The following is a 14,526-nucleotide window of genomic DNA, read 5'->3' on the forward strand; positions in this document are numbered from 1 at the left end:
TGTAATCCATAGAATACCTACAGTGCAGAAAGAGGACATTCAGCCTCTTCAAGTCTTCACTGCCTCCGTCTGAACATCTTACCCAGGCCGATTCCCCAGCCCTATCCCCGTAACCCCACACATTTACCATGGCCAATCCCCATAACCTATTGGTCTTTGGATTCTAAGGGACAATTTAATATGGCCAATCCACCTAACCTGCACATCTTTGGACGCTAAGGGGCAATTTACTATCAAAGGGTCAGTGCTGAGGGAGCGCCGCACTGTGGGACGGTCAGTGCTGAGGGAGTGCCGCACTGTGGGACGGTCAGTGCTGAGGGAGCGCCGCACTGTCAGAGGGTGAGTGCTCAGGGAGCGTCGCTCTGTCAGAGGGTCGATACTGAGGCAGCGCTGCACTGTGGGAGGGTCAGTGCCGCATTATCGGAGGGTCAGTGCTGAGCGGGTGCCGCACTGTGGGAGGGTCAGTGCTGAAGGAGCGCCGGACTGTGGGAGGGTCAGTGCTGAGGGAGCGCCGCACTGTGGGAGTGTCGGTGCTGAGGGAGCGCCGCACTGTGGGAGTGTCGGTGCTGAGGGAGCGCCAGCACTGTGGGAGGGTCAGTGCTGAGGGAATATCGCACTGTGGGAGGGTCAGTGCTGAGGGAGCGCCGCACTGTGGGAGGGTCAGTGCTGAGGGAGCGCCGCACTGTGGGAGGGTCGGTGCTGAGGGAGCGTCGCACTGTGGGAGTGTCGGTGCTGAGGGAGCGCCGCACTGTGAGAGGGTCAGTGCTGAGGGAGCGCCGCACTGTGGGAGGGTCAGTGCTGAGGGAGCGCCGCACTGTGGGAGGGTCAGTGCTGAGGGAGCGCCGCACTGTGGGAGGGTCAGTGCTGAGGGAGCGCCGCACTGTGGGAGGGTCAGTGCTGAGGGAGCGCCGCACTGTGGGAGTGTCAGTGCTGAGCGGGTGCCGCACTGTGGGAGGGTCAGTGCTGAGGGAGCGCTGCACTGTGGGAGAGTCAGTGCTGTGGGAGCACCGCACTGTGGGAGGGTCAGTGCTGAGGGAGCACCACACTGTGGGAGGGTCAGTGCTGAGGGAGCGCCGCACTGTGGGAGGGTCAGTTCTGAGGGAGCGTAGCACTGTGGGAGGGTCAGTGCTGAGGGAGCGCCGCACTGTGGGAGGGTCAGTGCTGAGTGAGCGCCGCACTGTGGGAGGGTCAGTGCTGAAGGAGCGCCGCACTGTGGGAGGATCAGTGCTGAGGGAACGCTGCACTGTGGGAGAGTCAGTGCTGTGGGAGCACCGCACTGTGGGAGGGTCAGTGCTGAGGGAGCGCCGCACTGTGGGAGGGTCAGTGCTGAGGGAGCGCCGCACTGTGGGAGGGGCAGTGCTGAGGGAGCGCCGCACTGTGGGAGGGTCAGTGCTGAGGGAGCGCCGCACTGTGGGAGGATCAGTGCTGAGGGAACGCTGCACTGTGGGAGAGTCAGTGCTGTGGGAGCACCGCACTGTGGGAGGGTCAGTGCTGAGGGAGCGCCGCACTGTGGGAGGGTCAGTGCTGAGGGAGCGCCGCACTGTGGGAGGGGCAGTGCTGAGGGAGCGCCGCACTGTGGGAGGGTCAGTGCTGAGGGAGTGCCGCACTGTGGGAGGGTCAGTGCTGAGGGAGCGCCGCACTGTGGGAGGCTCAGTGCTGAGGGAGCGCCGCACTGTGGGAGGGTCAGTGCTGAGGGAGCGCCGCACTATGGGAGGGTCAGTGCTGAGGGAGCGCCGCACTGTGGGAGGGTCAGTGCTGAGGGAGCGCCGCACTGTGGGAGGGTCAGTGCTGAGGGAGCGCCGCACTGTGGGAGGGTCAGTGCTGAGGGAGCGCCGCACTGTGGGAGGGTCAGTGCTGAGGGAGCGCCGCACTGTGGGAGGGTCAGTGCTGAGGGAGCGCCGCACTGTGGGAGGGTCAGTGCTGAGGGAGCGCCGCACTGTGGGAGGGTCAGTGCTGAGTGAGCGCCGCACTGTGGGAGGGTCAGTGCTGAGGGAGCGCCGCACTGTGGGAGGGTCAGTGCTGAGGGAGCGCCGCACTGTGGGAGGGTCAGTGCTGAGGGAGTGCCGCACTGTGGGAGGGTCAGTGCTGAGGGAGCGCCGCACTGTGGGAGGGTCAGTGCTGAGGGAGTGCCGCACTGTGGGAGGGTCAGTGCTGAGGGAGTGCCGCACTGTGGGAGGGTCAGTGCTGAGGGAGTGCTGATTTCTGGGCGGTAACTCTCCCGTGTGGAATGAGATTACAAACAGAATTAACTCTCCACTATCCTGTGGCCCATAATCATTCATGGGCCGACATTGTTGCATACAGATTATGTGGTGACTATCACTCTGTTATTTGTGGGAAGTTGCTGTGTGTAAATTGGCTGGTGCATTTCTTGGATTGCAACGTGACCGCACTTCCAGAGAACGGCGTTGTCTGGGAAGTGCTTTCGCTGATGCTGGGGGAGTGAAAGGCACTGGGGAAAACAGGTCCTTGCTTTTGGAGCTGAGCTGTGCCAGGCTGTCGTCTCGGTTGTGTGTGTTCCTCCACTGCCTGTGACCGCGGGAGGGGAAGCTGAACCCTCGCACTCTGCGGTTTGGTGGATTGGGCAAGGCTGAGCTTCCCACTCTCACTGTTTTTAACCGTTCCACTTGCTGTCACCAGCGCTCAGTCCCTTGGCCTATAAATACTGTCATTTCTAAAATAGGTCACCTACAAAAACACTGGTGCTGTATTACCCCCCTTGCCACCCAGCGTCCAAACCAGCTCGAGCGGTTAAACGATAGACAGGGACTACATTTTCAATTTCTCAGTGAATGACACACTGGTCTCGCCACGAGGGGCATTCCAGTCATGCAAAATATTTCAGACTGTGCCCATTTAAACTGTGTGAACGAGAGCTGTAACATGTTAGATCCTCGCCCCAGAGACCAAAACATTTCACTGGTAATAAAAAGTGGTTGTGGAAGATGATTGTGGTGTTGCGGGAGCAGTTGGTTTTTTGTGTGGTCGCCATGTGTTATACAGTTCAGCGCTGTACGTCACTGCTCGATGAATCAGCTGTTATTCTGCTTTCCCTCTCTCTCTCTCTCTCTCTCACTGACTGGGGTAGGTTTGTTGGCCGGAACACGAGGAGAATTCAAACCAGCCCCTTAAAATAGCCCCCCTGGGCTCTTTGAACTTCCTCCTGCATCAGGCAGACAGATCCCCTGGATCAGGGCCATCCCTCCCCTCTAAGCCCTACTGGATGCCTCTGAACAAAGCACAGGATCAAATCCTGGTCATGACCGTCAAACCCTTGTGGAGCGGGATGCGAGGAGGAGTGAGTGGGGAGGTTTAGGGGCAATTTAGCATGGCCAATCCACCTGACCCGCGCATCTTTGGACACTAAGGGACAATTTAGCATGGCCAATCCACCTAACCTGCACATCTTTGAACACGAAGGGACAATTTAGCATGGCCAATCCACCTAACCTGCACATCTTTGGACACTAAGGGACAATTTAGCATGGCCAACCCACCTAACCCGCACATCTTTGGACACTAAGGGGCAATTTAGCATGGCCAATCCACCTAACCCGCACATCTTTGGACACTAAGGGGCAATTTAGCATGGCCAACCCACCTAACCCGCACATCTTTGGACACTAAGGGACAATTTAGCATGGCCAACCCACCTAACCCGCACATCTTTGGACACTAAGGGGCAATTTAGCATGGCCAATCCACCTAACCCCCACATCTTTGGACACTAAGGGGCAATTTAGCATGGCCAATCCACCTAACCCGCACATCTTTGGACACTAAGGGGCAATTTAGCATGGCCAACCCACCTAACCTACACATCTTTGGACACTAAGGGACAATTTAGCATGGCCAATCCACCTAACCTGCACATCTTTGAACACGAAGGGACAATTTAGCATGGCCAATCCACCTAACCTGCACATCTTTGGACACTAAGGGACAATTTAGCATGGCCAACCCACCTAACCCGCACATCTTTGGACACTAAGGGGCAATTTAGCATGGCCAATCCACCTAACCCGCACATCTTTGGACACTAAGGGGCAATTTAGCATGGCCAATCCACCTAACCCCCACATCTTTGGACACTAAGGGGCAATTTAGCATGGCCAATCCACCTCACCCGCACATCTTTGGACACTAAGGGGCAATTTAGCATGGCCAACCCACCTAACCTACACATCTTTGGACACTAAGGGACAATTTAGCATGGCCAACCCACCTAACCCGCACATCTTTGGACACTAAGGGGCAATTTAGCATGGCCAACCCACCTAACCCGCACATCTTTGGACACTAAGGGACAATTTAGCATGGCCAATCCACCTAACCTGCACATCTTTGGACTGTGGAAGGAAACCAGAGCACCCGGAGGAAACTCACGCAGACACGGGGAGAACGTGCAAACTCCGCACAGACAGTGACCCGAGGCCGGAATTGAACCCGTGTCCCTGGCGCTGTGATTTGATTTGATTTGATTTGATTTATTATTGTCACTGTATTGGGATACAGTGAAAAGTATTGTTTCTTTGGTGCATCTATAAAAGTTGGTGAGAGTCGTCGTGGACATGCCAAGTTTCCTTCGTCGCCTGAGAAAATAGAAGCTGTGGTGGGGCTTTCTTAACTATAGCGTTGGCGTGGAGGGACCAGGACAGGTTGTTGGTGATCTGGACACCTAAAAACCTGAAGCTCTCGACCGTTTCTACTTCATTCCAGTTGATGTAGCCAGGGGCATGTCCTCTTATTATCTAAATGGAGAGAGACCTCAGAATGCTTTGGAGCAGAGGGATCTGGGTGTCCTTGTGCATGGGGCACAGAAAACTAGTGTTCAGGTACAGCGGGTAATAAGGGGAGCAAATGGAATTTTGGCATTTATAGCAAAAGGAATAGAGTATAAAAGTCAGTAAGTATTGCTGCAACTACACAAGGCATTAGTGAGACCACATCTGGAGTATTGTGTTCAGATTTGGTCTCCTTACTTGAGGAATTCACCACTCCAGAGTGCAGTTGGTGCCGGGATATTGAGTACATTTAAGAAGGAGAGAGATTTTTAATTAGTAACGGGGTTGGAGAACGGACAGGAAAGTGGATGAGATGGGAGCAGCCATGATCGGATTGAATGGCGGAACAGTCTCGAGGGGCTGAATGGCCTCCTCCTATGACTCAGTTACCATTCACCCCATCACCATGTCTTTCAGGCAATTGGAAATCAGAACCTGATGGATCGAATGAAGAAGATCAAGCGGCAACTGTCCATGACACTGAGAGGCAGCCAGACAACTGAGAAATCCCTGGCTGACCTGTCAGAGCAGCTAAATGTTGAGGAAAACAATATCAGTGACAATGGTGAGTTCGGCCGAATCGCTCGGTGGGGGAAGGAGCATTGCACGCAATGAGTAAATGGGTCCATGTTCAGTGTTTAATGTATCTGGTTGTAATGTCCAGACTCTGTGTTAGCAGCTCAAAATCAGGTGAGTGCCTCCATTCTCTCAGTTCCCCTCTCTCTGTGTCCCTCCCCCTCTCCCCCCCCCTCTCTGCCCCTCCCCCACTCTGTCCCACCCCCTCTCTGTCCCTCCCCCCTCTCTGTCCCTCCCACCTCTCTGTCCCTCCCCATCTCTGCCCCTCCCCCCTTCTGTCCCTCCCCCCTTCTGTCCCTCCCCCTTCTGTCCCTCCCCCTTCTGTCCCTCCCCCTCTCTGTCCCTCCCCCTCTCTGTCCCTCCCCCTCTCTGTCCCTCCCCCTCTCTGTCCCTCCCCCTCTCTGTCCCTCCCCCTCTCTGTCCCTCCCCCTCTCTGTCCCTCCCCCTCTCTGTCCCTCCCCCTCTCTGTCCCTCCCCCCCTCTCTGTCCCTCCCCCCTCTCTGTCCCTCCCCCCTCTCTGTCCCTCCCCCCTCTCTGTCCCTCCCCCCTCTCTGTCCCTCCCCCCTCTCTGACCCTCCCCCCTCTCTGTCCCTCCCCCCTCTCTGTCCCTCCCCCCCTCTGTCCTCCCCCTCAGTCTCTCCCCCCTCTGTCCCTCTCCCCCTCTCTCTCCCTCTCCCCCTCTCTCTCCCTCTCCCCCTCTGTCCCTCCCCTTCGTCCCTCCCCCCTCTCTGTCCCTCCCCCCTCCCTGTCCCTCCCCCCCGTCCCTCTCTCCCTCTCTGTTCCTCTCCATCTCTCGCACTCTCTCTCTCCCCCTCTTTATCCAGCCCCTTCTTGCTCTGTCCCTCCCCCTCTCTCAATCTCTATTCCCTCCCGCTTTCTCACACTCTCTGTCCCTCCCCCTCTCTCTCGGTTTCTCCTCCCATCTCTCTCGTTCTCTCCCCTTCTCTCACACTCTCTCTCTGTCTCCCCCCTCTCTCTGTCTCTCCCCTTCTCACATTCTCCCTTTCTCTCTTCCCCCCCCCCCCCCGTCTCTTCCCCTCTCTATCCCTATCCCCCCTCTCTTTCTCTGTCCCTCTCGTTCTCTTCCCTTCCCCCCTTTCCTCTCCCTCTGTCCCTCTCTGCTTCCTCTCTCTCTCCCTCCACACGGGACACTGGTTTCCCACAAATCTCTCCTGGGTGATACAATCTTTTTCTCTGTCTTTTCCCGTCTGTTAACAATGCAAGGAATATCCTCGTACCACCAGCCCCAACACCTGTCCCTTGTTCTTTATTTTAGATCACGTACCTCGAGATAACTGCTTGTTCTCTCTGTGGTGGGCAGTCAGTGGGAGTGGAGTGCACTTACGCACTCGCATATTATCCCAATCACTAATGTGAGGCATCGCAGCCAACTCCTCAATAATGCACATCAAATGTGTGTACTCCCTTTGGCATGGACCCCAGGGTTCCTGCTCCTGATCACTGTCCAGTGACCCCTGGGTTAGAGAGAGAGGGGAAATCAGCCAGGGTCCCTGCTCCTGATCCCTGTCCAGTGATCCCTGGGTTAGAGAGAGAGGGGAAATCAGCCAGGATTCCTGCTCCTGATCCCTGTCCAGTGATCCCTGGGTTAGAGAGAGAGAGGAAATCAGCCAGGGTTCCTGCTCCTGATCCCTGGGTTAGAGAGAGAGAGAGGGGAAATCAGCCAGGGTTCCTGCTCCCGATCCCTGTCCAGTGATCCCTGGGTTAGAGAGAGAGGGGAAATCAGCCAGGGATCCTGATCACTGTCCAGTGATCCCTGGGTTAGAGAGAGAGGGGAAATCAGCCAGGGATCCTGATCACTGTCCAGTGATCCCTGGGTTAGAGAGAGAGGGGAAATCAGCCAGGGTTCCTGCTCCTGATCACTGTCCAGTGATCCCTGGGTTAGAGAGAGAGAGGGGAAATCAGCCAGGGTTCCTGCTCCTGATCCCTGTCCAGTGATCCCTGGGTTAGAGAGAGAGGAAATCAGCCAGGGTTCCTGCTCCTGATCACTGTCCAGTGATCCCTGGGTTAGAGAGAGAGAGGGGAAATCAGCCAGGGTTCCTGCTCCTGATCCCTGTCCACTGATCCCTGGGTTAGAGAGAGAGAGGAAATCAGCCAGGGTTCCTGCTCCTGATCCCTGGGTTAGAGAGAGAGAGAGGGGAAATCAGCCAGGGATCCTGCTCCTGATCACTGTCCAGTGATCCCTGGGTTAGAGAGAGAGGGGAAATCAGCCAGGGTTCCTGCTCCTGATCCCTGTCCAGTGATCCCTGGGTTAGAGAGAGGGGAAATCAGCCAGGGTTCCTGCTCCTGATCACTGTCCAGTGATCCCTGGGTTAGAGAGAGAGGAGAAATCAGCCAGGGTTCCTGCTCCTGATCCCTGTCCAGTGATCCCTGGGTTAGAGAGAGAGGGGAAATCAGCCAGGGTTCCTGCTCCCGAGCACTGTCCTGTGACTCTTGCTGGATATGTGATTGGACAAGGTTGGAAGTGGTTCCTCTGAAGAGCGAATATATGCTGTACAGTTCATGTGGGCCCAATTGGAAAGTTGCCCCCTATCTATTTATAACAGAGCGAGAGAATTATCTAACGTGATCCCAGACAATGACAATGGCAGCAGCTCCCCAACGGGTATCTGTAGCAGAGGAAGGCGTAGCCCCCTGCATTGGTGGCGATGCAGCTTATTGAGTGGCTGCAGCCTCCTGCAGGGGTGGCGACGCAGCATAGCTCCCGCGACTGCTGGCCCTGTGATACACGATGCCTTGTTACCTTCAGGTCGAACTGCACAATCCGGTTTTTTACCCTTTCACCTCCGACATGCAGCCTCCACCTCGCAGCTGCGATCCGCGAGATCGATACAGAACGGTAAGTCACCCATTCTTCGTTCTGCGTTTGACTTGGCGTGTTTTTGTCCTTGTTATTGGACGGGTGGTGGGGTGTGGGTGAGAAACAGCAGGGTAAAACAATCCTGACACTGGAAAGCGTTCCTACCCGCCCCCCCCCCCTTGCAAACCCCCACCCTGAGAACGGATTCCAGCTGCTGGCTAATTAACTGCACGGATGTGTGTGTGTGTGTGCGTGTGTGTGTGTGTGTGCACACACGCGAGCGAGCGAGCGGCTGCTACGGATCTCAGAGACCCTCGTCACCAAGATTGAGGAGGATGGGGATCTTCAACCAGATCCCTGCCCAATGGCAGAGCCTCCTGGGGAATGAGCAAGGGGCACTGGATTGCTCTGGCAAAGAGCTGGCATGGACAATGATGGGCTGAATGGCCCCCTGGTATATGGTATCATTCTGTAACAGTAATTTGTAATGCGGGCTTATCGGTTTGAGGGATCTCCTCCCAAGGTCAGGGTTCAGTCGTGCCCTCCATGTGGTCTCTCCGCATGTTCAGGTGGACATCCTTCCCTAAAACACATTGGTCCAGCCCACCCTTTCATCTCCTTTCCCCAGCCCACCCCCTATCCCTGCTCTCCAATCTCACACTGCCTTTCACTCTCTGGCTGTCTGGGTTCGCTCTCTCCTTCACTCTCTCACTCACTGGTTCTCTCAGTCGCTCTCTTACTCGCAGCCCCCCCCTCGGCCTTTCACTCTCTCTCACTTGGTCTCACATGCGCCCTGTGAACTGCCCTCTCGCTCACCCTCTATCCTCGCAAACTCTTTCACTCACTCACCCTGTCACTCACTCTCTTGCACATTTTCTCGCTCACTCTCTTGCTCACTCTTTTGCACGCTCACTCTCTCACACTCCCTCGAGCGCTCACTCCCTCGCTCACTCCCTCGAGCGCTCACTCTCTCGCTCACTCCCTCGAGCGCTCACTCTCTCGCTCACTTCCTCGAGCGCTCACTCTCTCGCTCACTCCCTCGAGCGCTCACTCTCTCGCTCACTCCCTCGAGCGCTCACTCTCTCGCTCACTTCCTCGAGCGCTCACTCTCTCGCTCACTCCCTCGAGCGCTCACTCTCTCGCTCACTCCCTTGAGCACTCACTCTCTCGCTCACTTCCTCGAGCGCTCACTCTCTCGCTCACTCCCTCGAGCGCTCACTCTCTCGCTCACTCCCTCGAGCGCTCACTCTCTCGCTCACTCCCTCGAGCGCTCACTCTCTCGCTCACTTCCTCGAGCGCTCACTCTCTCGCTCACTCCCTCGAGCGCTCACTCTCTCGCTCACTCCCTCGAGCGCTCACTCTCTCGCTCACTCCCTCGAGCGCTCACTCTCTCGCTCACTCCCTCGAGCGCTCACTCTCTCGCTCACTTCCTCGAGCGCTCACTCTCTCGAGCGCTCACTCTCTCGCTCACTCCCTCGAGCGCTCACTCTCTCGCTCACTTCCTCGAGCGCTCACTCTCTCGAGCGCTCACTCTCTCGAGCGCTCACTCTCTCGCTCACTCCCTCGAGTGCTCACTCTCGTGCTCACTTCCTCGAGCACTCACTCTCTCGCTCACTTCCTCGAGCGCTCACCCTCTTGCTCACTCGTGTATCTTCTCACTTACTTTCTTGCTCACTCTCCCACAATTAATCTCTCTCATTCCCTCGTGCACCCTCTTCCTTGCCCTCCCACGTTCAATGTCTCTCCCACTCCCCCTCTCCCCCCCCCCCCTCCACCTCCCCTCTCCCCCCCTCCACCTCCCCTCTCCCGCTCCCTCCCCCTCCCCTTCACCCTCCCTCCCCTCCCCTTCACCCTCCCCCTCTCCCTCCCTGCCTCCCCCTCCCCCTCACCCGCCCTCCCTCGCCCTCTCCCTCCCTCTCCCTCTCTCCGTGCCCCTCACCCGCCCTCCCTCGCCCTCTCCCTCCCTCCCCCTCTCTCCCTCCCCCTCGCCCCCCTCCCCCTCCCTCCCACTTGCCCTCCCTCCCCCCTCCCACTTCCCCCCTCCCCCTCCCTCCCACTTGCCCTCCCTCCTCCCTCTCCCTCCCCCCTCTCCCCTCCCTCCCCCCTCCCCTTCTCCCTCCCCCTCCCTCCCTCCCTCCTCCCTCCCCCTCGCCCTCCCTCCATCGCCCTCCCCCTCTCCCTCCCTCCCCCTCCCTCCCTCCCCTTGCCCTCCCGCCTCCCTCCCTCTCCCTCCCCCTCCCCTCCCTCCTCCCCCTCTCCCTCCCCCTCCCTCCCTCCTCTCCCTCCCCCTCCCTCCCTCTCTATCCCGCTCTCCCTCTCCTCCCTCTCCCTCCCTCTATCCCTCTCCCCATCTGTCTCTCCCCTCCCCCTCCCACCCTTCCTTCTCCCACCCCCTCACTCCCTCCCCCTCACTCCCTCCCCCTCACTCCCTCCCCCTCACCCGCTCCACCCCGCCCCCTCGCCCCCACCCCCTCCCCCCCATACCCTCTCCCCCTCCCCCCCTCACCCTCTCCCCCTCCCCCCCTCACCCTCTCCCCCTCACCCCTCCCCGCCTCCCCCTCACCCCTCCCCCTCACTCTCCCTCCCCCTCTCTCCCTCCCTGTCTCCCCCTCTCCCTGTCTCTCTCTCTCTCTCTCCCTCCCCCCTCCCTCTGGCACTCTCTCCTCCCTCCTCTCTGTCTTTCTCACCCCATCCCTCCCCCTCTCTCGATCCATCTCTCGCTTGCTCTCTCGCTCTCCCTCTCGCTCTCCCTCTCGCTCTCCCTCTCGCCCACCCTCTTGCCCGTCCTCTCGCCGCCCACCCTCTCGCCCACCCTCTCGCCCACCCTCTCGCCCACCCTCTTGCCCGTCCTCTCGCCCACCCTCTCGCCCACCCTCTCGCCCACCCTCTTGCCCGTCCTCTCGCCCACCCTCTCGCCCACCCTCTTGCCCGCTCTCGTGCACTCTCGCTCACTCTAATACATGCTCACTGTCTCACACATTCTCTCTCTCGCTCGCTCCTGTGCCCCCGATCGAGCTCCTTTTTTTGTGCACTTGTGCTCCCCTCTTCCTACCTCCCTCTGACTCTCTCTCTCTCTTCCCACTGCCCGCTCTCTTTCTCTCGTACACACTGTCTCTCTCTTTCTCTCGATCATTCTCTCGCTTTCACTCATTCTCTCTCCAGCAGTCTTGCCCTCTCTCTCACTCTCTCTCCATCTGATCTTATCCCTCCGTCTCTCTATGGCTCCATCTCTCTCCCTGTCTCTCTCACCCTCTCCCCCTCCCTCTCTCTCCCCCTCCCGCTCTCTCCCCCTCCCTATCTCTCCCCCTCCCTCTCCCTCCCCCCTCCCTCTGGCACTCTCTCCTCCCTCCTCTCTCTATGTCTTTCTCACCCCATCCCTCCCCTCCCCTCCATCCCCTTCCTGTCTCTCCCTCTCCCTCTTCCTTTTCCCCCCTTCTCTCCCAGTCTCTCCTTCTCTCCCCTCCCCCTGCCTCTCTCTCCTCCCCCTCCCTGTCTCTCCCACTCCCCCTCTCCTCCCCTCCACCTCCCCTCTCCCCCCTCCACCTCCCATCTCCCCCTCCCTCCCCCACCCCTTCACCCTCCCCCTCCGTCCCTCCCCCTCCCTCCCTCCCTCCCTCCTCCCTCCCCCCCTCCTCCCTCCCCCTGGCCCTCCCTCCCTCACCCTCCCCTCTCCCTCCCTCCCCCACCCTCCCCCTCTCCCTCCCCCACCCTCCCCCTCTCCCTCCCCCTCTGCCTCCCTCCGCCTCCCTCCTTCACCCCTCCCCCTCCCCCTCCCTCCCTCCTCCCTCTCACCCTCCCTCCCTCACCCTCCCCTTGCCCTCCCTCCCCCCTCCCCCTTGCCCGCCCTCCCCCTTGCCCTCCCTCCCCCCTCCCCCTTCCTCCCCCTCCCTCTCCCTCCCTCCCTCTCCCCCCTCTCCCTCCCTCTATCCCTCTCCCCATCTGTCTCTCCCCCTCCCACCCTTCCCCCTCCCACTCCCTCACTCCCACCCCCTCACTCCCTCCCCCTCACTCCCTCCCCCTCACCCAAGTCCACCTCACCCCCTCCCCCTCACTCTCCCTCCCCCTCCCCCTCACTCTCCCTCTCCCTCACTCTCCCTCCCCCTCACTCTCTCCCTCTCCCTGTCTCTCTCTCTCTCCCTCCCTGTCTCCCCCTCTCCCTGTCTCCCCCTCTCCCTCCCTGTCTCTCTCTCCCTTCCTGTCTCCCCCTCTCCCTCTCCCTGTCTCTCTCTCTCTCTCTCTCTCCCTCCCTCCTCCCTCTAGCACTCTCTCCTCCCTCCTCCCTCTCTGTCTTTCTCACCCCATCCCTCCCCTCCCCTCCATCCCCTTCCTGTCTCTCCCTCTCCCTCCCCCTTTCCCCCTTCTCTCCTTCTCTCACCCTCTCCCTCTCTCCCCCTCACCCTGCCTCTCTCTCCCTCCCCCTCCCCCTCCCTGTCTCTCCCACTCCCCCTCTCCCCCCCCTCCACCTCCCCTCTCCCCCCCTCCACCTCCTCTCTCCCCCCCCCCTCCACCTCCTCTCTCCCCCCCCCTCCACCTCCTCTCTCCCCCTCCCTCCCCCTCCCCTTCACCCTCCCCCCTCCCCCTCCCTCCTCCCTCCCCCTCACCCGCCCTCCCTCGCCCTCTCCCTCCCTCCCCCTCTCTCCCTCCCTCCCCCTCGCCCCCCTTTCCCCTCCCTCCCACTTGCCCGCCCTCCCCCTCCCTCCCTCTCCCCCCCTCCCTCCCTCTCCCCCCCTCCCTCCCACTTGCCCGCCCTCCCCCTCCCTCCCACTTGCCCGCCCTCCCCTCCCTCCCTCCCTCTCCCCCCCTCTCCCCCCTCCCCCCCTCTCCCCCCTCCCCCCCTCCCCCCCTCTCCCCCCTCCCCCCCTCTCTCTCTCCCCCCTCCCTCCCTCCTCTCCCCCCCCCTCCCTCCCTCTCTCCCCCCCCCCCTCCCTCCCTCTCTCCCCCCTCCCTCCCTCTCTCCCCCCTCCCTCCCTCCCTCCCTCTCTCCCCCTCCCTCCCTCCCTCTCTCCCCCTCCCTCCCTCCCTCTCTCCCCCTCCCTCCCTCCCTCTCTCCCCCTCCCTCCCCCTCCCTCCCTCCCTCCCTCTCTCCCCCCTCCCTCCCTCCCTCTCCCCCTCTCTCTCGCCCCCTCCCTCTCGCCCCCTCCCTCTCGCCCCCTCCATCTCGCCCCCTCCATCTCGCCCCCTCCCTCTCCCCCTCCCTCTCCCCCCTCCCTCTCCCCCCTCCCTCTCCCCCCTCCCTCTCCCCCCCTCCCTCTCTCCCCCTCCCTCTCTCCCCCTCCCTCTCCCCCCATCCCTCCCTCCCTGTCTATCGCCCCCCTCCCTCCCTCCCTGTCTATCGCCCCCCTCCCTCCCTGTCTATCGCCCCCCTCCCTCCCTGTCTATCGCCCCCCTCCCTCCCTGTCTATCTCCCCCCTCCCTCCCTGTCTCTCCCCCTCTCCCTCCCTGTCTCTCCCTCCCTGTCCCTCCCCCTCTCCCTCCCTGTCTCTCCCCCTCTCCCTCCCTGTCTCTCCCCCTCTCCCTCCCTCCCTGTCTCTCTCTGTCTCCCTCCCTCCCTCCCTGTCTCTCTCTGTCTCCCTCCTCCCTCCCTGTCTCTCTCTGTCTCCCTCCCTCCCTCCCTCCCTCCCTGTCTCTCTCTGTCTCCCTCCCTCCCTCCCTGTCTCTCTCTGTCTCCCTCCCTCCCTCCCTCCCTGTCTCTCTCTGTCTCCCTCCCTGTCTCTCTCTGTCTCCCTCCCTGTCTCTCTCTGTCTCCCTCCCTCCCTCCCTGTCTCTCTCTGTCTCCCTCCCTCCCTCCTGTCTCTCTCTGTCTCCCTCCCTGTCTCTCTCTGTCTCCCTCCCTCCCTCCCTGTCTCTCTCTGTCTCCCTCCCTCCTCCCTGTCTCTCTCTGTCTCTCTCTGTCTCCCTCCCTGTCTCTCTCTGTCTCCCTCCCTCCCTCCCTCCCTGTCTCTCTCTGTCTCTCTCTGTCTCCCTCCCTGTCTCTCTCTGTCTCCCTCCCTCCCTGTCTCTCTCTGTCTCCCTCCCTCCCTGTCTCTCTCTGTCTCCCTCCCTCCCTGTCTCTCTCTGTCTCCCTCTCTCCCTGTCTCTCTCTGTCTCCCTCCCTCCCTGTCTCTCTCTGTCTCCCTCCCTCCCTGTCTCTCTCTGTCTCCCTCTCTCCCTGTCTCTCTCTGTCTCCCTCCCTCCCTGTCTCTCTCTGTCTCCCTCTCTCCCTGTCTCTCTCTGTCTCCCTCCCTCCCTGTCTCTCTCTGTCTCCCTCCCTGTCTCTCTCTGTCCTCCCTCTCCCTGTCTCTCTCTGTCTCCCTCTCCCTGTCTCTCTCTCCCTCCTGTTCAGACTGGTTTGGTCTCTAACCTCAGTGT

At 60.3% G+C, this 14,526-nt stretch overlaps 1 long non-coding RNA gene across 1 annotated transcript; it reads left to right on the forward strand.

Annotated features, from left to right (window-relative positions):
- The first annotated feature begins 317 nt into the window (after nucleotides 1–317).
- Nucleotides 318–8,217, forward strand: LOC144490662 (uncharacterized). Its single transcript, XR_013497322.1, has 3 exons — nucleotides 318–339; nucleotides 5,202–5,349; nucleotides 8,128–8,217. It is a non-coding gene; the product is annotated as an uncharacterized LOC144490662 (long non-coding RNA).
- Nucleotides 8,218–14,526: the final 6,309 nt, after the last annotated feature.

This window comes from Mustelus asterias, unplaced genomic scaffold (assembly GCF_964213995.1).
Source record: "Mustelus asterias unplaced genomic scaffold, sMusAst1.hap1.1 HAP1_SCAFFOLD_3564, whole genome shotgun sequence".
Taxonomy (NCBI): domain Eukaryota; kingdom Metazoa; phylum Chordata; class Chondrichthyes; order Carcharhiniformes; family Triakidae; genus Mustelus; species Mustelus asterias.